This window comes from Mesoplodon densirostris, chromosome 2 (genome assembly GCF_025265405.1).
Source record: "Mesoplodon densirostris isolate mMesDen1 chromosome 2, mMesDen1 primary haplotype, whole genome shotgun sequence".
NCBI classification, from domain to species: Eukaryota; Metazoa; Chordata; class Mammalia; order Artiodactyla; family Ziphiidae; genus Mesoplodon; species Mesoplodon densirostris.
The window spans coordinates 72,114,318-72,139,730 of record NC_082662.1 but is presented as its reverse complement, the minus strand read 5'-3'; the positions used below and the strand labels follow the sequence as shown (position 1 = coordinate 72,139,730).

At 34.5% G+C, this 25,413-nt stretch overlaps 1 pseudogene; it reads left to right on the top strand.

The window, feature by feature from the left end:
* The first annotated feature begins 24,733 nt into the window (after positions 1-24,733).
* On the top strand, positions 24,734-25,205 carry LOC132503190 (ubiquitin-conjugating enzyme E2 variant 1-like; annotated as a pseudogene).
* Positions 25,206-25,413: the final 208 nt, after the last annotated feature.

Genomic DNA, 25,413 nt, shown 5'->3' with positions numbered 1-25,413 from the left:
CATACAGATAGCCAAGGCAGGAGTATGTGACAAAAGTAATGGAGATGGAAACATTTGATCATAGTATTTTGAGAAAATAGAAAAGGGGTTATTGAGGATTTGAAATAAGAAAAGATAGGTGAAATGGATGAAGTAAGATAAGGTCAGTACATACTCTGAACACATGGGTTCTATGATCAAAAGTTCTCTGTATTAAAAGTTATTTCCTTTCTCTTAGGGAATAGCAATATGTAGTACATTTTAGGTCCTGAGAACTTTTTCAGTAATGTAATACATTTAACTTTATTTAATTATTGTATTCCACATTGCTTGACATTGAAAACCTTTATTTAAGAAATAGCTAATACTGTATTAGGATATTTTATTGTCCAGAACATATTTTGGAAAAAAAAATAGTCATAAAATTAAAAGTACAATTACCATTATTGGCAAACTACATAAGTCAGGATGGTTGAACAATAGAATGATTAGAACAAGAATTGTGAGAGAAGAGCCTAGAGAAGTTAGTCCAAATAAAGGTCTTGAATATCATTGCTAATGCTTTCATACAGTATCCATAGACTGTGAGGCTATACAAAGTTGTTAAGGGATTTTTAACATGCATCTGCTATGATCATATCTACATTTTAGAAATATCCCTGAAATGAGTATTTAGAATATAACTGGGGGAACAGAAATTAGGACTGATAACACTGAAGCTAGAGAAAAGAGTTAAAAACTACTGCAAAAAGAAGAGAAAAATAAAAGTCTAAAATGTGGCTATGGAGATGGGGCTAAAATGAGACAAATAGAATTAGGAGATAGTAAAGGAATAGAATTAATAGGATTAGGTGGCCAAATTGAATGTAGAAGCTGAGTGAAATTTAGAAATCTGTGATAAATCCCAAATCATCATGGAAAAGTCAGGTGGAATGGCAGCCTAGAGAACCAGGGGAGAGTGGTGGTGAATTTTTTAAATTGTTTTTGTGATGACTTTATAACCTAAGTCTTCTTGACTGAAACTTCTTGACCAAAGACATTGGAAAACTTGACAGACAAGTTAAGGTCTCTAGTGCATTGTTAGGTAAAGATTATAACAGAGGAGCATACTGCATCACAGTTGTGCCTAGTAGGAGAATTCAAACTCTTTCTAGTTCCATTATGGGAATGAATGAGAGTTTCTTTCATGATACAGCCATGTGCCCAACTCTCTAGTTTTATTTGGTGAGGTTGGGCTCCTAGAAGGATTATTCACATGAGAAAGTGTTGAAACATGCAGCTTGATATAATCTTTGAGTATGGATAGATATTATTACACATTGAGAAGTTAATGTTAAGTAAGTTGACTTCTAAGGATTGGTGTTTACTAGACCAAAAGGAATAAAAAAGCTGGACACTGACCCAGGTACTATGAAGCTTCCTAGAACTGGTTTCAGAGAAAATGTTAATAAAACATTTTTAAACTTTAAACAAATATCTATATATTTATATCTATGTCTGTAAATCTGGATGAAAACATGATCCACAAGTAATAGATTGTACAAATTACTGTTTTATACATATAGGGCCTAATGATATGTACATATAAGAATAACAGAAAATAAAAATAAACACACTGATTAAAAGAAAGAAAAAGTGTTCACCTTGTCCATGAAATAGTGTTTTGCATTGCTAAGAACAGTTTCCTGGCTTATACTTCTTATACTTGAGAAATAACAAGGCTTTCATGTCATAAATAGAAAATAACTGAGAAATTCAAAATTTAATTACTCATTGTGGTTTTAATTTACTTACTTACATTGGCATAAAAGCTTTGAGGCATATTGCATTCAAAAGAATACTATTGTATTAGTTTCCTAAGGCTGCCGTAACAAAGTACTATTAACTTAGTGGCTTAAAAGAACAAAAATTTATTTTTTTATAGTTCTGGAGTTAGAAGTACAAAATTAACTTATTGGCAGGGCCATGATCTCTGTGAAGGCTCTAGAGAAGTGTTGTTCCTTGTCCCTCCTAGCTTCTTGGAGTTCCTTGAATTTTAGACACATTACTCCACCTCTTCCTCCATGGTTACATAACATTATTTCTGTGTGTATCTGTGTCAGAGTACAAAGTTCCCTCTTATAAATACACCAATCACTAGATTAGGGACCACACTAATCTAGCAGGACCTCATTTTAACTTGATTACATATGTAAAAAACCTATTTCCAAATAAGGTCACATTCACTGACACCAGGGGTTAAAACTTCAACGTGTTTTTGGAGAGGACACAACACAATCTGATCTACAACAATCATAATGCTTTAAGAATTTTTCAATCTAATAATTAGCCAAGAAATGGTGGACATCACAATTAGGTTGAATATGTTATCTGAATAGCAAATTTGTTCAAATACATTTACATCACAGTTCTTTGGAAATTCAGGTGCCTTACTTTTTAAACTGAAATTCTTATTAAGATAATTTTAGGTTAATATTTTTAAATCTTTATAAATATTAAAGTTATTTAAAAATAACGCAGAGAGGTCTGGTATATACTTTATGCAGTTTCCCCCAGGGGCAACGTCCTGCAAACTATCACAGCCAGGATATTGACATTGATATAATCCACTAATCTTATTCAGATTTCCCTAGTTTTATTTGTACTCTCATGTGTCTACTTAGTTCTACACAATTTTATAACATGGGTCTGTTTGTGTATCTATCACCGTAGTCAAGATACAGAACAGTTCTATCACCACAAGTATCCTTTATGTTAACCTTTTATGATCATAACCCTTCTTTTCTGCTCCCATTTCACTCCTAACCCCTGGCAATTAATTAATCAGTTCTCCATTTCTAAAATGTCATTTTAAGAATTTATGTAAGTGGAATATATAGTATGGAACTTTTTGAGTCTGTCTTTTTTACTCAGCATAATTCCCTACAGATTCATCCAATAAACATTGTTGTTTATTACCAATAGTTCATTCATTTTTATTGCTGAGAAGCATTCCATGGTACACATGCATCAGTTCATTTAACCATTCTAGTGGTTCTATTTCTAAGAGTAGAATTTTATTTTAATTACTGTTTAGATAGAAATAACTTTCCTGAGTTCATTCCAAATATTTCTAGCTTTCTTTTTCAAAGTTCTTAGGTCATTTTGTTTTAGAGTTTTGTATTAGTTTTGTGTTGGTACTCAGGAATTTTTGTGATGAATTTTAGTGTGGACAATTTGTAGATTGTTAATCCATAGAAGATGGGGGAGCAGACCTTTGTATATTGATCATTGTGTTCCCTTCTCCTTCCCTCTTCCCATTCTTGCAATGAATTATTAAGTGTCAGGTGTACAGTGTTAAACCTTCTTTCCCCCTTTAAAATCCAAGATATGGGATATGTGTTTATACAAAAGATGTTTATAGTATTTGTTATATGTAGGAGAACAGGGTATATTAGTTAATATAATATGAAAAATGACCTCTTTATGTAGAACTTTAAAAAATGGTAATCTTCTTAATCAGAGTTTTACCAAATGCAAAAAAAGTGGAGCTTACATAATTAAAATCAGGGAAATAACCAAGATGTTTTGTCAAAAATGATTCTCCAATGCCAACTTGTAACATCTTGTTCTTTTCTCTCTTTCACATTATTTTTGGCATCAAACCTGATCTTCTCTTTAAGAGAAGATAAAAGAGGAAGTTATAATTTATTGAGTTGATTCTGTGTCAGGAACTTTACCTTCATTGTTATCCCAGTTGGCCTTCACCAAATCTCTATAATAAAATAATTCTGTGTTTATTTTTACAGATGTTAAAATGTAAGTTCAGAACAGGTATAGAACATAAATATGATTAAGCCTCCAGATTTTGAAGTTACACATATCTGGATTCAAACTTAGTTGTGCTCCTACTACTGATTATTAGAAAATATGCAAGTTACATAAACCCTCTTGAACTCCAATTTTCTCATATGTATTGCAGGGTTTACAAAACCTATCTATCAAATTTTTCATAAATAAGTAAATCAATGTATATAAAATATACTCAAGATATTGACTGGAGTGAGCTCAGTTTTTGGAAAATAAAATAATTATTTTAAAACATTAATATTTTAAATTAAATTAAAATTGATTAATAATATTTGAGATAAAGCTGGAAATTACAAAGAACTTCAAATGTAGGTGTAGATGACAATTAGACCGAGCTAGGTTTTGTTGCTGTAACAAATCACTCTATATCTCTAGCTAGAAATAACAAAGTATCATTTCCTACTGTTGCTGTGTGTCCATCTTGGGTCAGCAGGTGTTTTCTGCTCATTTAAGTCAGTTAGAAACATAATTTAATGGTGCTACAGCATTTTGAATGTTGCCAGGCACTATACTAGAGAAAAAATAAAACGTTCTCATGAAGTATCCATTGTCTCTTAAGACTGCCTACAAATGACTCATCACTGTTGTTCATATTTCATGGGTAAAAGCAAATTACATGACCACATGTGAAATCAAGGGACAGAGAAATGCCATGTTGTCATGTACCCACAATGTGAAAGAACACTGGTAGTTTTATTAACAGTCCTAATACCCTTTTCCATTATACTGTAATAATTCCAAATTCTTTATCTTCCTTTCTTTTTTCAGTCTACTGACAAAAGAAAGATTTGGAAAATTACTAATTCTTATATGGAACATTTTGTGGACACTAAAAATGATGGGAAAGATAATTGAAAGGAATGAAATCACATTTTTCCTTCCTTAGTTCCACAAATATATCTATATGTTCATTCCTAAAACCAACATTGAGACTCTAAGTGTGTTGGGCATTCACTAGAACACTTGTCATTCTCTCTTTGTAAGTCAGTGAAGATATTATTCCTTGTATCACCCAGGTAGAAAAAAAGATAAAAACTGCAATCCAATTCCCAGTGAAACACTGGCAGAAAAACAAACAACAAAAACCCAAAACATAAAAGCAAAAAGTTGTTATGCTTAGCCAACCCAAATGATGTGAAATGAATTCAAAAAAAAAAAAAAAGAAGAAACAAAAAATATCTCACTGTTGTCTAAGCTGTTCAGCATTTGAAAATGGACACATCCTTGTCAGGCTACCTAACAATAAAACAGAGTTTGTAAGTAGAATATTAGTGAAAACTCTGCAACTGAGAACTAATTAGTGTGTTGGCAAAACTGTCAACTAAGACATTTTTTTTTTCTATAAGTTGAAAATGAATGATGGTAGATTTTGGAAATATATAAATATAATTTCGTGTCAAACATACTCATATAAATATCCTTTATCTCACACCTTTGAGAAACTTAAAAAAGTTATTGCTTTAATTTGCCACTTATACTTGATAAATGGAGATAAAATGGGCTCATATAAAATAATTCATTCTTTTATTTAAATATATAATATACACCGAGTTACAGCAACTAGTATAAGAATGTACATACAATAAGAAATCTATTCAGACCACACAGGTGCTTGATTACTGTACCTCAAAGACTTAAATAGAAGATATAAATTCTTGATTGGCAAATGTGTTGAAAATGAGGAAGAGAAGATGAAGCATGAGGGGCTGGCAGTTAACAGCAGAGATTTTCTCTTGCTGGCTTAATGTTTTAGGTTTCAGCACACAATCACTAACAAATGCAGAAAGGCCCTGAGGATACAACTAAGACCACTCTCAACTGTCCTTCTGACCACAAGAAATTATTCAGTGATTACTGCTAGCCTTTCACTTTAGATATATTTTTAATCGTTCCCAAAATTCTATGAAATATTAATATCCCAAGTATAAGGGAGAAGAACCTTACTCAGAGAAGTTAAGCAACTTATTCAAGATGTGAAATGAGTAGCAATTTGAATTTGAGTTCTCACATTATGTTACCTTACATGACAAAAAGGATTTTGCATATGTCATTAGGCTAAGGATATTGAGATGGAAGGTTATTATTCTGGTAGGCATAATGTAGGACACAAGTGTCCTTATAAGAGTAAAGGGAAAAGGTCAGAGAGAAAGCAGGGTGTGGCAATAGAAGCAGAGGTTGTAATGATAAGCATTCAAAATCATGGAAAGGGTCTTGAGATATGAATTGCAGTTGACCCCTGGAAGCTGGAAACAGATTCTCTTCTGAGTTCCCACAGAAGGAACTCAACTTTCCTGACACCTAGATTTTAGCCCTTACTTTTCCCTCCATATATAATACCTTAGTTTTGTTTTAAGCCACTAGGCTTGTTGTAATTTATTATATTAATAATAGGAAACAGGCTCGGACCTTCAAGATGGTGGAGTGAGACTTGGAGATTGCTTTCCTCCTCACAAATACATCAGAAATACATCTACATGTGGAACAACTCCTACAGAACACCTACTGAACGCTGGCAGAAAGCCTCAGACCTCCCAAAAGACAAGAAACTCCCCCACGTACCTGGGTAGGGCAAAAGAAAAAAGAAAAACAGAGGCAAAAGAATAGGGACGGGACCTGCACCAGTGGGAAGGAGCTGTGAAGGAGCAAAGGTTTCCCCACACTAGGAAGCCCTTTCGCTGGGGGAGACTGCAGGTTGGCAGAGGGGAGAAGCTTCAGAGATTCAGAGGAGAGCGCAGCAACAGGGGTGCAGAGGGCAAAGCGGAGAGATTCCCGCACAGAGGATCTGTGCCGACGGGCACTCACCAGCCCGAGAGGCTTGTCTGCTCACCCGCCAGGACGGGCGGGGGCTGAGAGCTGAGGTTCGGGCTTCGGAGGTCAGATCCCAGGGAGAGGACTGGGGTTGGCTGCGTGAACACAGCCTGAAGGGGGCTAGTGCACCACAACTAGCTGGGAGGGAGTCCGGGAGAAAGTCTGGACCTGCCAAAGACGCAAGAGACCATTGTTTCCAGGTGCGCGAGGATAGGGGATTCAGTGCACAGCCTAAGTGAGCTCCGGAGACGGGTGTGAGCCGTGGCTATCAGCACGGACCCAGAGACGGGCATGAGATGCTAAGGCTGCTGCCACCGCTACCAAGAAGCCTGTTTGCGAACACAGGTCACTCTCCACACCTCCCCTCCTGGGAACCTGTGCAGCCCGCCACTGACAGGGTCCTGTGATCCAGGGACAACTTCCCTGGGAGAACACATAGCATGCCTCAGGCTGGTGCAACGTCACGCCAGCCTCTGCCACTGCAGGCTCGCCCAGCATCTGTACCCCACCCTCCTTCCGGCCTGAGTGAGCCAGAGCCCCCAAATCAGATGCTACTTTAACCCCATCCTGTCTAAGAGAAGAACAGACACCCTCAGGTTACCTCCACACAGAGGTGGGGCCAAATCCAAAGCTGAATCCCGGGAGCTGTGCGAAAAAAGAAGGGAAAGGGAAATATCTCCCAGCAGCCTCAGGAGCAGCGGATTAAATCTCCACAATCAACTTGATGTACCCAGCATCTCTAGAATACTTGAGTAGACAATGAATCATCCCAAATATGAGGCTGTGGACTTAGGGAGCAACAATATATATATATATATTTTTTTTTTCCTTTTTCTGTTTTTATGAGTGTGTATGTGTATGCTTCTTTATGTGATTTTGTCTCTATAGCTCTGCTTTACCATTTTTCCTATGATTCTGTTTGTCTGCTTTTTGTGGGTTTTTTTTGTTTTCAGTATAGTTTTTAGCACTTGTTTCCACTGGTAGATTTGTCTCTTGATTTGTCTCCTGTCTAGACAGGAGATTTGTCTCCTGTCTAGACAGGAAAAACACGAGAAGCGAAAGACCTACAGTAACAAACACAAAACAGTTAAGAAAATGGTAATGGGAGCATACATATTGATAATTACCTTAAATATAAATGGATTAAATGCTCCAACCAAAAGATGTAGACAGGCTGAATGGATAAAAAACAAGACCCATATATATGCTGTCTACAAGAGACCAACTTCAAACCTAGGCACACATACAGACTGAAAGTGAGGGGATGGAAACAGATATTCCATGAAAATGGAAATCAAAAGAAAGCTAGAGTAGTGATTCTCATATCAGACAAATAGACTTTAAAATAAAGACTATTACAAAAGACAAAGAAGGACACTACACAACGATCAAGGGATCAATTCAAGAAGAAGATATAGCAATTGTAAATGTTTATGCATCCAACATAAGAGAACCTCAATACATAAGACAAACACTAACAGCTATAAAAGGAGAAATCAATGGTAACACAATCATAGAAGGGGACTTTAACATCCCACTTTCACCAATGGACAGATCATCCAAAAGGAAAAAATAAGGAAACACAAGCTTTAAATGGCACCTTAAACAAGATGGACTTAATTGATATTTATAGGACATTTGTCCCCAAAACAACAGAATACACTGTCTTCTCAAGTGCTCATGGAACATTCTTCAGGATAGATCATATCTTGGATCACAAATCAAGCCTTGGTAAATTTAAGAAAATTGAAATCATATCAAGTATCTTTTCCAACCACAATGCTATGAGACAATATATCAATTACAGGAAAAAATCTGTAAAAAGTACAAACACATGGAGGATAAACAATACACTACTTAATAACGAGGATATCACTGAAGAAATAAAAGAGGAAATCAAAAAATACCTAGCAACAAATGACAGTGAAAACATAATGACCAAAAACCTATGGGATGCAGCAAAAACAGTTCTAAGAGGGAAGTTTATAAAAACAATCCTACTTCAAGAAACAAGAAACATCTCAAATAAACAACCTAACCTTTCACCTAAAGCAACTAGAGAAAGAAGAACAACCCCCCCCCAAAGTTAGCAGAAGGCAAGAAATCATAAAGATCAGATCAGAAATAAGTGAAAAAGAAATGAAGGAAATGAAAGCAAAGATCCATAAAACTAATAGCTGTTTCTTTGTGAAGATAAATAAAATTGATAGAACATTAGCCAGACTCATCAAGAACAAAAGGGAGAAGACTCAACTCAGTAGAATTGGAAATGAAAAAGGAGAAGTAACAACTGACACTGCAGAAATACAAAGGATCATGAGAGATTACTACAAGCAACTATATGCCAATAAAATGGACAACCTGGAAGAAATTGACATACTTAGAAAATCACAACCTTCTGAGATTGAACCAGGAAGAAATAGGAAATATAAACAGACCAATGACAAGCACTGAAATTGAAACTGTGATTAAAAATCTTCTAACAAACAAAAGCCCAGGACCAGATGGCTTCACAGGCGAATTCTATCAAACATTTAAAGAAGAGATAACACCTCTTCTTCTCAGACACTTCCAAAATATATCAGAGGAAGGAACACTCCCAAACTCATTCTATGAGGCCACCATCACCCTGATAACAAAACCAGACAAAGATGTCACAAAGAAAGAAAAATACAGGCCAATATCACTGATGAACATAGATGCAAATCTCCTCAACACAATACTGGTAAACAAAATCCAACAGCACATTAAAACGATCATACACCATGATCAAGTGAGGTTTATCCCAGGAATGCAATGATTCTTCAGTATACTCAAACCTGTCAATGTGATAAACCATATTAAGAAATTGAAGGAGAAAAACCATATGATCATCTCAATAGATGCAGAAAAAGCTTTTGACAAGGGCTTCCCTGGTGGCGCAGTGGTTGTGGGTCCGCCTGCCGATGCAGGGGATGTGGGTTCATGCCCCAGTCTGGGAGGATACTGCATGCTGCAGAGCAACTGGGCCCTTGGGCCCTGGCTGCTGAGCCTGCACATCCGGATCCTGTGCTCCGCAGTGGGAGAGGCCACAGCGGTGAGAGGCCTGCGTACCAGAAAAAAAAACGTTTTTGACAATATTCAACACCCATTTATGATAAAAACCCTCCAGAACATAGGCCTAGAGGGAACTTACCTCAACATAATAAAGGCCATATGTAACAAACCCACATCCCACATCATTCTCAATGGTGAAATATTGAAACCATTTCCTCTAAGATCAGGAACAAGACAAGGTTGTCCACTCTCACCACTATTATTCAACATAGTTTTGGAAGTTTTAGCCACAGCAATCAGAGAAGAAAAATAAATAAAAGGAATCCAATCAGAAAAGAAGAAATAAGCCTGTCACTGTTTGCAGATGACATACTACTGTACATAGAGAATCCTAAAGATGCTACCAGAAAACTGCTAGAGTTAATCAATGAATTTGGTAAAGTAGCAGGATACAAAATTATCATACAGGAGTCTCTTGGATTTTTATACACTAATGATGAAAAATCTGCAAGAGAAATTAAGGAAACACTACCATTTACCATTGCAACAAAAAGAATAAAATACCTAGGAATAAACTTACCTAAGGGGATAAAAATTCTATATGAAGAAAACTGTAAGACATTGATGAAAGAAATTAAAGAGGATACAAACAGATGGAGAGATATACCATAACCTTGGATTGGAAGAATCAACTGTGAAAATGAGTATACTACCCAAAGCAATCTATGAATTCAATGCAATCCCTATTAAATTACTAATGGCATTTTTTTTATAGAACTAGAACAAAAAATTTCACAATTTTTATGGAAACACAGAAGACCATGAATAGCCAAAATAATCTTGAGAAAGAAAAACGGAGCTGGAGGAATCAGGTTCCCAGACTTCAGACTATACTACAAAGCTCTAGAAATCAAGACAGTATGGTACTGGCACAAAAACAGAACTATAGATCAATGGAACAGGATAGAAAACCCAGAGATAAACCCACACACATATGGTTACCTTATCTTTGATAAAGAGGACAAGAGTATACAATGGAGAAAAGAGAGCCTCTTCTATAAGTGTTGCTGGGAAAACTGGACAGCTACATGTAAAAGAATGAAATTAGAACACTCCCTAACACATACAAAATAATTAACTCAAAATGGACTAAAGACCTCAATATATGACCAGACACTTTAAACCTCTTAGAGGAAAACATAGGCAGAACACTCCATGACATAAATCACAGCAAGATTCTTTTTGACCCACCTCCTAGAGAAATGGAAATAAAAGCAAAAATTAAAAAATGGGACCTAATGAAACTTAAAAGCTTTTGCACAACAAAGGAAACCATAAACAAGATCAAAGACAACCCTCAGAATGGGAGAAAATATTTGCAAATGAAGCAACTGACAAAGGATTAATCTCCAAAATTTACAAGCAGCTAATGCAGCTCAATATCAAAACGAAAAAAAAAAAACAAACCCAGTCCAAAAATGGGCAGAAGACATAAAGAAACATTTCTCCAAAGACGATATACAGATTGCCAACAAACACGTGAAAGAATGTTTAACTTCACTAATATTAGAAAAATGCAAATCAAAACTACAATAAGGTATCACCTCACACCAGTCATAATGGCCATAATAAACAAATCTACAAACAATAAATGCTGGAGAGGGTGTGGAGAAAAGGGAACCCTCCTGCACTGTTGGTGGGAAATGTAAATTGATACAGCCATTATGGAGAACAGTATGGAGGTTCCTTAAAAAATTAAAAATAGAACTACCATAGAACCCAGCATTCCCACTACTGGGCATATACCCTGAGAAAACCATAATTCAAAAAGAGGCATATACCACAATATTCACTGCTGCTCTATTTATAATAGCCAGGACATGGAAGCAACATAAGTGTCCATTATCAGCTGAATGGATAGAGAAGATGTAGCACACATATGCAATGGAACATTACTTAACCATAAAAAGAAATGAAATTGAGTTATTTGTAGTGAGGTGGATGAACCTAGAGTCTGTCATACAGAGTGAAGTAAGTCAGAAAGAGTAAAACAAATACCGTATGCTAACATATATATAGAACCTAATATATATATATATATATATATATATATATACACACATATATATATATATATATATATGATTCTGAAGAACACAGTGGCAGGACAGGAATAAAAAGTCAGAGGTAGAGAATGGACTTGAGGACATGGGGAGGGGGAAGGGTAAGCTGGGACAAAGTGAGAGAGTGGCATGGACATATATACACTACCAAATGTAAAATAGATAGCTAGTGGGAAGCCACCACATATAACAGGGAGATCAGCTCAGTGCTTTGTGACCACCTAGAGGGGTGGGATATGGAAGGTGGGAGGGAGATACAAGAGGGAGGAGACATCTTGATGTATTTATATGTATAGCTGATTCACTTTGTTAGAAAGCAGAGATTAGCACACCATTGTGGAGCAATTATACTCCAATAAAGATGTTTAAAAATTAATAATAATAGGAAACTAATGCAAATAGCTCATCACTATCTTGGTTGATCTCTTAAGCCTTAACTGAATGTCCTCCATCCTCAAAATGGTCCTCATAAATAAAAATGGCGTGTGACAGTGAGGTCTAGATTCAGAAGCATGGTCTTGTGGAGTAAGAAAAAAGTCCTTGTAGATATAATATGAATCTTTACTTGAACCTGGCTTATTTTTTCATGCCTGTCCCTTCACCGACCTGAAATATATAGATGTCATGGGAAAGAAAAGGATGCTTGATAAAACTAAAAGAAAATTGTAGCTATGAGTCCCAGTTCTTCCACTCTTATAACTATCTAAAAAAAACACAAAAACCCTAAATCCTGAAGAATTGATACTTAAAGTATCATCTAGAGATTGGATCAACAGTGAAGAATCTTCTACGAGAAAAGATGACCAAGATTACCTAGGGGGCACTAGAGACAAGTATCAAAGCTTTTCAAACTCTCTGATGGAAAGAATCAGGTGTTTGTTTCTTTGTTTTAGTTTCTTTTGTTTTTCCAATTTGTTGCAAGATCAATACTTTGTACAACACTGTAAAAATAAATTACTTTCAAATTTTGGACTGACATCATTATTGACTTGTTTAAAAAATATTGATAACTGACACTAGTTTGTAGACCACACTTTACATACCACTGTTTTAGACAACACAGTGATCCATATAATGTATTTTCAGAGCGTATTTGTGTAACGCATATTAACAGGTGTCCCATATGGCAGAACTGTTGTCTGTTGTACATTCGAAGACACTCCACTCTGATGCTAGAACCCTTGTGGAAATGTATAGATATTTACAAGCTACTCTGGGGAGAAGGAGGAATGATTGCTCAGAATTACATAGAGAAAGTTTTCTAAAACTTCTATTCGGATTTTTGTCCTACCCTTCAATTATTCTTACTTACAGAAGCAGTTGAAAGAGCCTTGTCTCTCTGTCCATGCCACACTCCCATTATAAATAATCTTTACATCACTATGCCCCAGTCTTCCCACTGGTTGACCATACCGGGCCAGTGTTGTACAGTCTAAGAATTTGGCTCATTTCTCTATTCCTCAGTTTCCTAATCTAAACATAAAGACGGGGGAGGGCATAATGACTGTGTCTACCTCATAAGAATATCATAAACATTAATATATACTATATTTGGCATAAGACAAATGCTATGTAACTCTTAGGTAATATTATTTTTTTCTCATAAAGGGAAGCCCAACTCATTTCCTCTGAAGTATAGTTCATTTTATTTAAAGTGGGTTTTTAAAAAATCTTGTTTTTTTAATCCAGTCTTAAAATCTGTCTTTTAATTGGAGCTGTTTAGACCAGTTTCCTTAATATAATTATTGATATGGTTGAGTTTAAATCTACCACATTGCTCTTCTTTTTTACTAATTATCTGTTATTTTTTTCCTTTTTTCCTTTTTTCCTTTTTGTATACCTTCTTTTTGATTGAGTATTTTTATGAATCCCTTTTATCTCCTATGCTGGTTTATAAGCCATAACTCTTTCTTGTGGTATTTCAGTGGGTTTACAACTTAAACCTGTCATAATATACTTTCAAATTCTATTATAAAATTTAATATATAGTATAAGAGCTCTATGATAGTATACTTCTATTTCTCCCTCCCGAATTTTGTTATTATTGTTATGCAGTTTAATTTTTCATATGTTAAAAAGCACATAATACATTGTAATTATTTTTGCTTTAAATAACCAATAATTATTTAAAGATATTATAAATGCTAATAAAAATTTTTATGATTATCTTTATAGTTATCATTCTAATGTTTTGTCAGTTCAGGTACCTCCATGATATCCTCTTCCACCTTCCTGATGGTCTTCCTTTAGAATTTCTTGTAGTGTTGGTCTGCTGGTGATAAATTATTTCAGACTTTGTATGTATAAAAACTCTTAATTTTGCTTTAGTTTTTGAAAGATATTATTGCTGGGTATCAAAATGTAGAGTAACAGTAATTTTTGTTCAGTACTATAAAGAGGCTACTCTACTATCTTTGGGTTAACATTTTCTGAAGAGAAATCTGTCATTGTTATTTTTGTTCCTTTGTACAAAATGTATCTTTTTCTCTGGCTATTTTTATGACTTTCTCTTTGGTATTGGAATTTTAATTATTCTGAACCTTAATGTGCTAGGGTTTATTGAGCTTCTTTAATATGTGATTTATAGTGTTCATCAAATTTGGAAAAATTCAGGCATTCTTCTTCAAATAATTTTCTGACCCACCCACTCTCATTTATGAAATATAATTACACATATATTCCAACATTTAAAGTTATCTCAAAACTCACTAGTACTTTTTCATTCTTTCATTCCTTTTTCTCTGTATATTTTATTATAAATAGTTTCTGTTGCTATGTTTTCAAGTTCTCTTTATTTCTTCTGCAATGTCTAATCTGCTGTTATGTAAAGTATTTGTCACAAGACAGGTGCTATGTAACTGCTAGGTAATATTATTTTTATTTCAGACACTGTAGTTTTCAACTCTAAAATTTCAACTTGGGTCTCTTTTATATCATCTGTGTCTCCAGGTAGCTTTCTGAACATATGGAATGCAAGTATCATAACTGCTTTAATGCCCTTTTCTGCTAATTTTAATACCTGTGTTTGGGTTTCCATCTACTGATTTATCTCTTCAGTAAGTGTTGTATTTTCTTGCTTCTTTTCATGCCTGGAAATGTTGTATGTGTTACCAGACTTTGAGAATTTCACCTTGTTGAGTACTGGCTGTTTTTGACGTCCTACAAACATTTTGAACTTTCTTTTGCAATGCATTTAAATTGTTTAGAAACTTTTGATCCTTCAGGGCTTGCTTTTAATCTTTGTTATACAAAGACAGAGCAGCATTTAGTCTAGGTATAATTTGTCCCACTATTGAGGCAAAACCATTCTGATTATTCTGCATAATGTTCCTTTGTCAATTAAGAAGTTTTCCATTCTGCCTGTTATAACCAGCCATCTCAAATACTGTGAAAATTCAGAAGATTGTTCACTCTAAACCTTTCCATTGTTTATTCAGTGTTTGGAGTATTTTTCCTCTCACAGATATGCTGACCAGTATACAAAGCTTAAGACATGAGGGATTTCTTCTGCTGTCTCTGAAGTTCTTCTTTCTCTGAAGAGTTATTTCCTCTCTGGTACCCTACTCTGGATAGCTCCTTGCCCTCCCTGAATAACAATTTTCTTCATCTCAGAGAAAGTATTTAGTTCCCTAGGTCCCCCTCCTGAGCCACAGACAGGAAACTCTCTCCATCCAGAAAGCTGGGCACTCATAAAGCTCACCTCATTTGTTTCCCATCTCTTGTGGATTACTGTCCTTTGTTGCCTGATAGCTGGTATCTTCAGTATTTTGTTTTGTTTCGTTTCTTCTTAATATATTATGTCCATTTTTTTTAGTTAGTTCAGGCATGAAGGTAAATCTGATCCCTATTATTCTATCTCTGCTGAAGCAACAGTTCCATTGGCTATAATTTTATCTTACTGCTCTTCTGGAAATTTCTTATATATATGATCTTCCACTGTATTACATTAGATAAATGAAAAAATTAAGAGAAGTATTGAAATTTCTATCCTCTACCCATAGACCTTGCAAAAATACAAAACCTATCTAATCAGAATTTGACAAGTTAAGAGCAAGTTTAATATTCTTAGAAATCCATCAATATCTTCAGGCTATAGTGGTTGGATCTTAGTGACCAAAGCCTTAAGTAAGGCTAAATAATAACAAGTAGGAATGAATAAAAGTCCTTGCTTATTTTTTGAAATATTTCCTATGTAGTAATGCTCGCACAAGATACCTGAACTGTGATATCAAAATACATTTTAAACAATATGAGCACTTTCTTATCAATAAGTTATGAACATTTTCAATCTCCATGAAAATGGTCAACAAAAAATTCCACACTATACAACATAATAGTTTCTAGCCACATGTGACTATTGAGTACTTGAAAAGAGGCTAGTGGAACTAAGGAACTAGATTTTTTATTTAATTTTATACTTTTATTTATTTATTTTTTTGCGGTACGCAGGTCTCTCACTGTTGTGGCCTCTCCCATTGTGGAGCACAGGCTCCAGACGGGCAGGCTCAGTGGCCATGGCTCATGGGCCCAGCCGCCCCATGGCATGTGGGATCCTCCCGGACCGGTCCACAAACCCATGTCACCTGCATTTGCAGGCGGACTCTCAACCACTGTGCCACCAGGGAAGTCCTATTTTCTATTTATTTTAATTTTAAAACTAAAATATTTTAAAATATGTTTGGAATCATTTGAGCTTGTTAATCTAATTGTTCATGTGTAAATTTTATGAACTCTGTATACACATTAATATTTTTGATAAAAATTTAGTCCAAATTGAGATGTACAGGTTTCCCCGGTGGCACAGTGGTTGAGAGTCCACCTGCCAATGCAGGGGACACGGGTTCATGCCCCAATCCAGGAGGACCCCACATGCCATGGAGTGGCTGGGCCCATGAGCCATGGTCTCTGAGCCTGCGTGTCCGGAGCCTGTGCTCTGCAACGGGAGAGGCCACAGCAGTGAGAGGCTCACGTACTGCAAAAAACGAAAAAAAAAAGATACACATTGAGATGTACTATAAGTGTTAAATAGACACCATATTTTAAACACTTTATAGGAAAAAAACCTAAAATTTTCCTTAATATTTTTTATATTGATTACAAGCTTAAATAATAATCTTTTGAATGTATTGGGTTAAGTAAATATATTATTATCATTACTATTATTTCTTTAACTTATTTTTAATGTAGCTACTGGAAAATATAAAATTACATAGAAGCCTCATATTTCTATTGGATTAGTGCTTATTTAATGATTATGTTTTGATATGTATATTAAATAATTTATTAAGAAATACTTTGAAAAGTCAGCATGATTCTGTAATTGACAATTACCTAAGAAAATTTAAACTATCACAGACTCTCCAATACAAGAGAAGTCCTACATACTAAAATTTTTACTAGAATTGCAGATCTGAAATCTGTCATTGAATTTTATTACTTAGTCATGCATTTTTAAATGATGAATTAATCATCATAAATCAAAGAATTGAAAAAATGAGACAATAAGTCTGTCTTTTGTAAAACAGGGAGGAAGAAAGACCAAAGTGTCATCAAGGCTCTAGACATTGCTAACCAGCAGTTTAATGTTCAACTATTTATTCAGACTGTGAGTCCTTAGAGAATTTAACTAGGTGATAAACTCTTTTCTATGTTAATTTCATAAACATGAAAACAAATATATCAACAAATATATATTGAGTACTACTATGTGAAGAACATATTAAAAATGTATGGTTAGGGAAGTATGATTTAAACAAAACAGTTTGTGAACAAATGTATTAAACATGATAGAGATTCCTTGAAACATAATGAGATAGGCCTGAATTTGACTTTTGGGAAATATGTTAAGGTAAAAGTTAAGCTACTTTATTTAACAAAGTAAAAAATATATAAGTTTATTTCCCTTTCAAGTATTGCCTGGTCTATTTAGTGGCCTAGGCTAATTCTATATTTCTGTATGATCCCCTAGGGTATTGATTTTGTCTTCATGGTTAAATTTAGATTGCTGCAGTATCCATATGCTGATTTATGGGAAGAAGGGGAAATAAATCCCGGGCAATCAATTTACTTTTAAACAGGTCATATGGAAGGTGTACAGATTAGTTCTGCTCATATACCATGAGTGAGAATTTAGTGAGATGGCCACACAACTTACAAGTGAGGCTGGAGAATGTATTCCCAGGTGACCAGTTACGTGCCCAGCTAAAATTCTTCTATTGTCCAATAATGGGAATAATGAGGCCTATTAGAGATAGAGAACCCTGGTTCTGATTGATTATCTAAGAGTATGGACCTATATGCTCTAGTGTATGTGCAATGTTGATAATAATATTATGTAAGAATGCAGAATGCCCACTGAGAGTAAATCATTGTCAAATATATGTATGTAACATGGCAAAATTTTAATACCAAATGTAGATTTCCTAGTTGCGTAATCTCTGCTTGAATTGCTTAAGAAAGGTATAGTTTGTTGTGGGCAAGGTAATCTGAAGGGAAGGCCAGAATGTTCAAAAATTCTGATCCTATTCAATCTGCTTGCTTTATCATTTTTCATTCTACTACAATTTTAGTGGTCTTTGGAAAAATGGGAGAATGAGTTTTGAAGAACAATTTGCAAATTTTATTTCTACTTCCATTATTTCATAGTTGTTTGACTTTAAATGAATTTCTTAGTATCTCTGAGCCTCACTCTTTACCATATGTAAAAATGTAAGAATAGAACATATTTCCAATAATTTTGTGAAGATTAAGTGAGAAAATACATATGGAACTACCATATTCTAATGTGGTTAGCATTCCATATTTGTCAGGTGGATGAATAAATCAAGAAAAGTGATGATCTCTAGTTGGGTTTATGTTATGTACTATTACAACCATAGTATATTTTGTGTAAAGAACTTCAATAAGGAGTTTTTGGAAGAGATCATACCATATGTCTTGCAAGCCATGATAAGGATTTTGGACTTTATCTTTGGAGCAATGAGAAGCCACTGAAGAGTTTAAAAGCGGGCAATTATAGGATTAAATTTTCATATTTTACAAAGATTATTTTACTTCTATGTGTAGAGAAATCAAAAGATATTTTGAGCTAAATTAAAATGAAAATACAACTTGTTGAAATTCGTGGGATGTAGCAAAAAAAACAGTGCTTAAAGGGAAATTTATAGCAAAAATCACATATATTAGAAAAGAAGAAAGATCTAAAATAAATAATCTAAATCACATGAAACTAGAAAAAGAAAAGCACATTAAATCCAAAAGAAGCAGAAGAAAGGAAATAATAAGTAGAGCAGAAATCAATGAAATTGAAAATAGGAAACCAATAAGGAAAAAAAAAACAAAACAGTGAAACCAAAACCTGGGTCTTTGAAAAGATCAATAGAATCTATAATTCTCTAGTCAAGTTAACTAAGAAGAAAAGATAGAGGACAAAGACTACTAACACTGGAAATCAGAGAAAATCACTACAGATCCCATGGAAATTAAAAGGTTAATATGGACATACTAAGAAAAACTCTATGCTCACAAAATTTGATGACCTAGATGAAATGGACCAATTACTAAAAGACACAATTTGCCCAAACTCACACTGGAAGAAACAGATGATATGAATAGGACTATATCTGTTAAAGGAATTGAATCAATAACTGACAACCTTCCAAAACAGAAAAGACCAGGCCCAGACAGGTTCACTGGTAAAGTCTACAAAACATTTAAAGAAGAAATTATATCAGTTCTCTAGAGTCCCTTATAGAGAAAGAAGGACACATTTACTACCTTTATAGGACTTCCTAATTCATTATGTGAGGCCAGCATGACCTAATACCAAACTCACACAAAGACATTACAAGAAAAGAAACTTTAGACCAATATCTCTTATGAATATGAATATTGATGCAAAAATCCTCAACAAAATAGTAGCAAATCAAATCCAAAAATGTATGAAGAAAATTTTACATGATGACGAAGTGAGATTTTTCCCAGGTAAGCAAGAATCATTTAACATTTGAAAATCAATTAATGTAATCCATCATCATCAATAGGCTATAAAGAAAAACTATATTATCAATAGGTGAAGAAAAAGCACCCATTCATAATAAAAATTCGCAATAAACTTGGAATAGAGGGGAACTTCCTTAAGTTGATAATGAATATCTACAAAAAACCTATAGCTAACATCATACTTAATGGTAAGAAACTTGAAGCTTTCCCACTAAAATCAGGAACAAGACAAGGGTGTCACCTCTCACCATTCCTTTTCAACATTGTGCTGGAAATTCTAGCTAATGTAATAAGACATGAAAAAGAAATAAAAGGTGTACAGATTGGGAAAGAAGAAGTAAAACTGCCTTTTTAATATACATGAAATAATCATCTATGCAGGAAATCTGAAAGTATTACCAAAAAAATCTCCTGGGACTAATAAGTGATTGTAGAAAGATTGCAGGATACAAGGTTAACATAGAAAACTCAAATTGCTTTTCTATATACTAGCAATAAACACGCAGAATTTGAAATTTAAAATAAAACAACATTTACATTATCACCCCCCAAAAATGAAATACTGTACTTGGGTATAAATCTAACAAAATATGTACAAGGTCTATATGAGGAAAACTACAAAACTCTGATGAATGAAATCAAAGAACTAAATAACTGGAGGAATATTTCATGTTCATGGATAGAAAGACAATATTGTCAAAATGTAATTTCTTCCCAAATTGATTTATTGATTCAATAAAATACTAATAATAATCCTAACAAGTTAATTTGTGAATACAGACAAACTGATACTAAAATTTATTTGGAGAGGCAAAAGAACCAGAATAGTCAACACAACAGAGAAGGAGAAGAACAAAGTTGGAGGATTTACACTACTCAACTTTAAGACTTACTATGAAGCTACAGTAATCAAGACAGTGTGGTATTGAGGAAAAAAATAGATCAATGTAACTGAATAGAAAGCTCAGAAATAGATCTATATTCATTTAGTTATCAGATCTTTGACAAAGGAGCAAAGGCAATACAATGGAACAAAGATGAGATTCTCAACAAATTATTTGGGAACAACTGTAATCCACATGCAAAAAAAAAAATGAATCTAGACACAGACTTTACACTCTTCACCAAAAGTACTTCAAAATAGATCATAGACCTAAATGTAAAAGGCACAACTTTAAAACTCCTAGAATATAATAACATAAAAGAAAACCTAGATGACCTTGACTGTGGCTATGACTTTTTAGATATAACAGTAAAGGCACAGTCCATGAGAGAACAAACTTGATAAGCTGAACTTCATTAAAATTAAAAACTATGCTTTACAAAATACAATGTCAAGAGAATAAGAAGACAAGACACAGACTAGAATAAAATATTGCAAAAGACACATCTGCTAAAAGACTTATCCAAAAAATACAAATAACTTAATTATGAGAAAATCTAGTTAAGAAATGAGCCAAAGATCTTAACAGACATCTCAACAAGGAAGATCTACAGATAGGAAAAATGCATTTGAAAAGATGTCCCATATGATATGTCATCAGGGAAATGCAAATTAAAACAACACTGAGACACGACTGCATACATATTAGCATGGCCAAAATCTGGAACAATGACAACATCAAATGCTGGTGAAGATGTGGGGCAATAGGAACTCTCTTACATTGCTGGGGGAAATGCAAACTGGTACAACCACTTTGGAAGGCAGTTTCTGATTTCTTAAAAAACTAAACACACTCTTACCAAATGATCTAGCAATCACACTCTTTGGTATTTACCCAAAGAAGCTGAAAACTTATGTCTACATGAAAACCTGCACCTGGATGTTTATAGAAGCTTTATTCATAATTGCCTAAACTTGGAACAACAAAGATGCCCTTCAGTACGTGAATGAAAAATAAACTGTGTTACATCCAGACAATGGAAAATTATTCAGCACTCAAAAGAAATGAGCTATTAAGCCATGGAAAAACATGAAGAAAACTTAAATGCATATTACTACATGAATGAAAAATAAACTGTGTTACATCCAGACAATGGAAAATTATTCAGCACTCAAAAGAAATGAGCTATTAAGCCATGGAAAAACATGAAGAAAACTTAAATGCATATTACTAAGTGAAAAAGTCAATCTGAAAAGGTTACATAATGTATGATTTCAATTACATGATATGCTGGAAAAGGCAAAACTGAGAAGGTAAAAAGATCTGTAGTTGCCAGGGGTTGGATGTCATTATAAATTTGTCTGTATTTATAAAGTGTAATACATCAAGAGTAAACTGTAAACTATGGACTCCAGGTGATGATGATATGTTGATATAGGTTCATTATTTGTCACACATGTACCACTCTAGTGGAGGATGTTGGAGAAGGCTATTCATATGTAAGTTCAGGATGTATATGGGAAATATCTGTACCTTCCTTTCAGTTTTACTATGCACCTAAAACTACTCAAAAAAATTGTCTTAAAACACACACACGGGCTTCCCTGGTGGCGCAGTGGTTGAGAGTCCACCTGGCGATGCAGGGGACACGGGTTCGTGCCCCGGTCCGGGAAGATACCACATGCTGTGGAGCGGCTGGCCCCATGAGCCATGGCTGCTGAGCCTGTGCGTCTGGAGCCTGTGCTCCGCAACAGGAGAGGCCACAGCAGTGAGAGGCCCATGTACCACAAAAAAGCAAACAAACAAACAAAAAAACCCAAAACACACACACAAGCCATATAATTGTATTTATATAAGGTTCAAAACTATTCCTTGACATTACCGAATTATATTGGTTACCTTTAGTGCAGAGAACTGAGACAGTGGTTGGGGAGGGCCAAGAGATATCTTCTTTAATACAAGTCACATTGTATTTCTTGACCTTGATGGTAGTCTCCTGAGTTTTTTCATTTTGTGATGACTCATGGGGCTTTACTCCATGATATTTATACTTCAATTTTTTTTAAATGAAAAAATAAAGTAGTATGTAACCCAGAGTCCCTGTTCCCATTTTACTCTCTCCAAGTAAGAACTATTGTTTAACTCCTATTCTTGATTATAACCTAAAAATTTATGCTTCAAATTTAGAGCATGGCTAAACAGAGTAGAAAGTTGAGTGAGAGATCCATGCTGAAATCAAGGTCACAGGATATGAAAGAATATAAATGAAGTAAATGATTGTTATCTTGGGCCAAAATCCAATATATACATAGGAAAATGTACTTATTTTAATTTCCAGGGATTCTGGAAAATTTGGCAGTATAGGCAGTTTAAAGTATACAGGATATTACTTATCATGGTTACATTCCCACTACAATAATTTTTATTGGGGAACATGGGTTTATATAATTTCTTTTGGAAAAAGAGTTCCATTGTAATCAGAGAAAATAGTGTTAGTATTCATTTCAATGTGTGAACATTTAGTATTGACCATACAGAATTTTCAGTGGGGATTTAAAGTGTGATATATGAGGGAGTTTAAGTACAATACATTTAATAACATGAACGTTCACTCTTTTACTAGCAAGAACTAAGTTTTCCTCATCTATACAATGCACTTAGCAGTGTTAATGTTCTTTTCCTATGGCTACAGATAATCTTCAGAAAAACTCTGTCAAATTCCTCATCATAGTCAATCTAATGCCGACATTTATGTAGTTAAGTATGGCTATGTGCCTTTTAATGACTCATTTCATGGGAAAATAATCATTCTCTTAAACTTCCTGGACAAAGTACAAAATCTCCTCTGTGGGAGAGAGAAAGAAATCTATGCAAGACTTATTATGTTAAAGGAGGTGAATAAAAGGACCCTTGGCAATTTTCACCTCTGAAGAAGATGTCTGTTTATTGTTTGACATTTTCTTGACAGTCAGTTATTGAGATATAATGTGGAAACTTGGCAAAAGATGCATAGAATTTTTTTTCTAAATTGTTGTTTATTGAACTTCACGCTTTGTGTCAAACAGCTGGAGACTAGGGGAAGGATATGAAGCCTTAAATAAGACTGGCTCTGATGTGACTCTTCCTTTGCCTCTATCAAATAGAAAAATAATGAATTATTATGGGTAATAGAGGACAATAATGGTTATTGAAAGGAGGAAGATTCCTTTTACCTGGTCTACAAGAGCTTTAATTCTGAAAAGCCTTTGCCATGTACAGAAAGAAGTCCTATGGAAATTCAAATCACAGAACCTGATAACATTTGTTAAAATACAGTTCTAAAACATGTCTAAAGGGTCAAGCATAAATGGTGATTCTAAATATTTATTTAAGAATCTCTCATTTTACCACAATTTCTCCTTGTTTATTATATGTCTAGGATGTCCTTAAAGCTCTCATTATGGCCACGAGCAGTCAGCCACTATGATCAACTATAGACTATGTATGTATGTAACCTATGTAGCAGGAAATCAAAAGCATTTGTTGTTACTTAAGTCCCCTTTCCAATCTGTGCCATCATTTTAATTTTCTAACTTTATTTACTGTCATGATTCTAACATAGTGCATTATATTTTTGTAGTTATCTTTTTAAACAATAGGCAAAACTGATGCAAGCTGGATTTTAACTTGTAGGTAAGGAAATTGAAGATCATATGTCACATATTTGGATTATAAGTGATGCAGTTGGAGTAAATATTATTTGAGTCAAAGTCCATCTGATTCCAGAGCAAATGTTTATCCAGTACTTCACTACTTGACTCCCACACCATTCTCCTTCAGGAAATTTTTAAAAAGATTAAGAAACCAAAAAACTTCTTACTGACTGCTAAAGCTGCATATCAGTCATGTTCTTTTGTGACCACTGTCATCTAAATGTGACATGGCTAATCTTAGGAGTACCATCCAAGTTGTGGAATGGGTTAAACTAAGTGCTTTTTGTGGTCACAAACTCATTATTAAATTTATACACTAGAAATAAATAGATTGGCTGGACTTTGAGGACAGTGATTCAAGATGGCAGCCCCTACAAGTTCGAGAATAGAAGCCCCTCATGTTGGAAGAATTCAAAGAACACCAGAATACAGTAGGAGCTGGCACAGTTAGCTGGGGCCTAGAAGATGATACACATGACACAAAATGGACAGGGATGCTAATTCGGTCTCCAAGAAAAATTTATAAAAACTGAATATTCAGTATAAGATAGAATGTGGACCTAAATACTCAGAAGCACCTTCCCTTTGTGAGATTTATAACAATAATATGAATAGAGTTAATAGTTCTAATGGAGTGATGAACTCAAGAGACATATCTGCTAGCAAAATGGCAGAATTCCTATAGCATCAAAGTTGTCCTATAAGAGATTTGTCACCTAAGAGTGTTGAAAGAACATATGAAACTCCCTCAGCCACACAAGCACCCCTTCCCCTCTATTCTATTTAAACAGTTTTCATTTCACAGCAGTAAATCTTCTAGATATGTCTTGTAGACCTTAAAGTTGTAGAAAGGAAACTCACATTCAAAGCAATTTATCTTACGATTCTATAAGTGATACTAACTTTTTGTTCATTTGAAATATATAAATATATAAAATGTGCTATAACACGTAATCCTGTCAAGTGTAACCACTAATCCATTTAGTTTAACTTTTGGATTAAGAAAATAGATTTAAATTGATTTCCATTAGAACCAGTGGG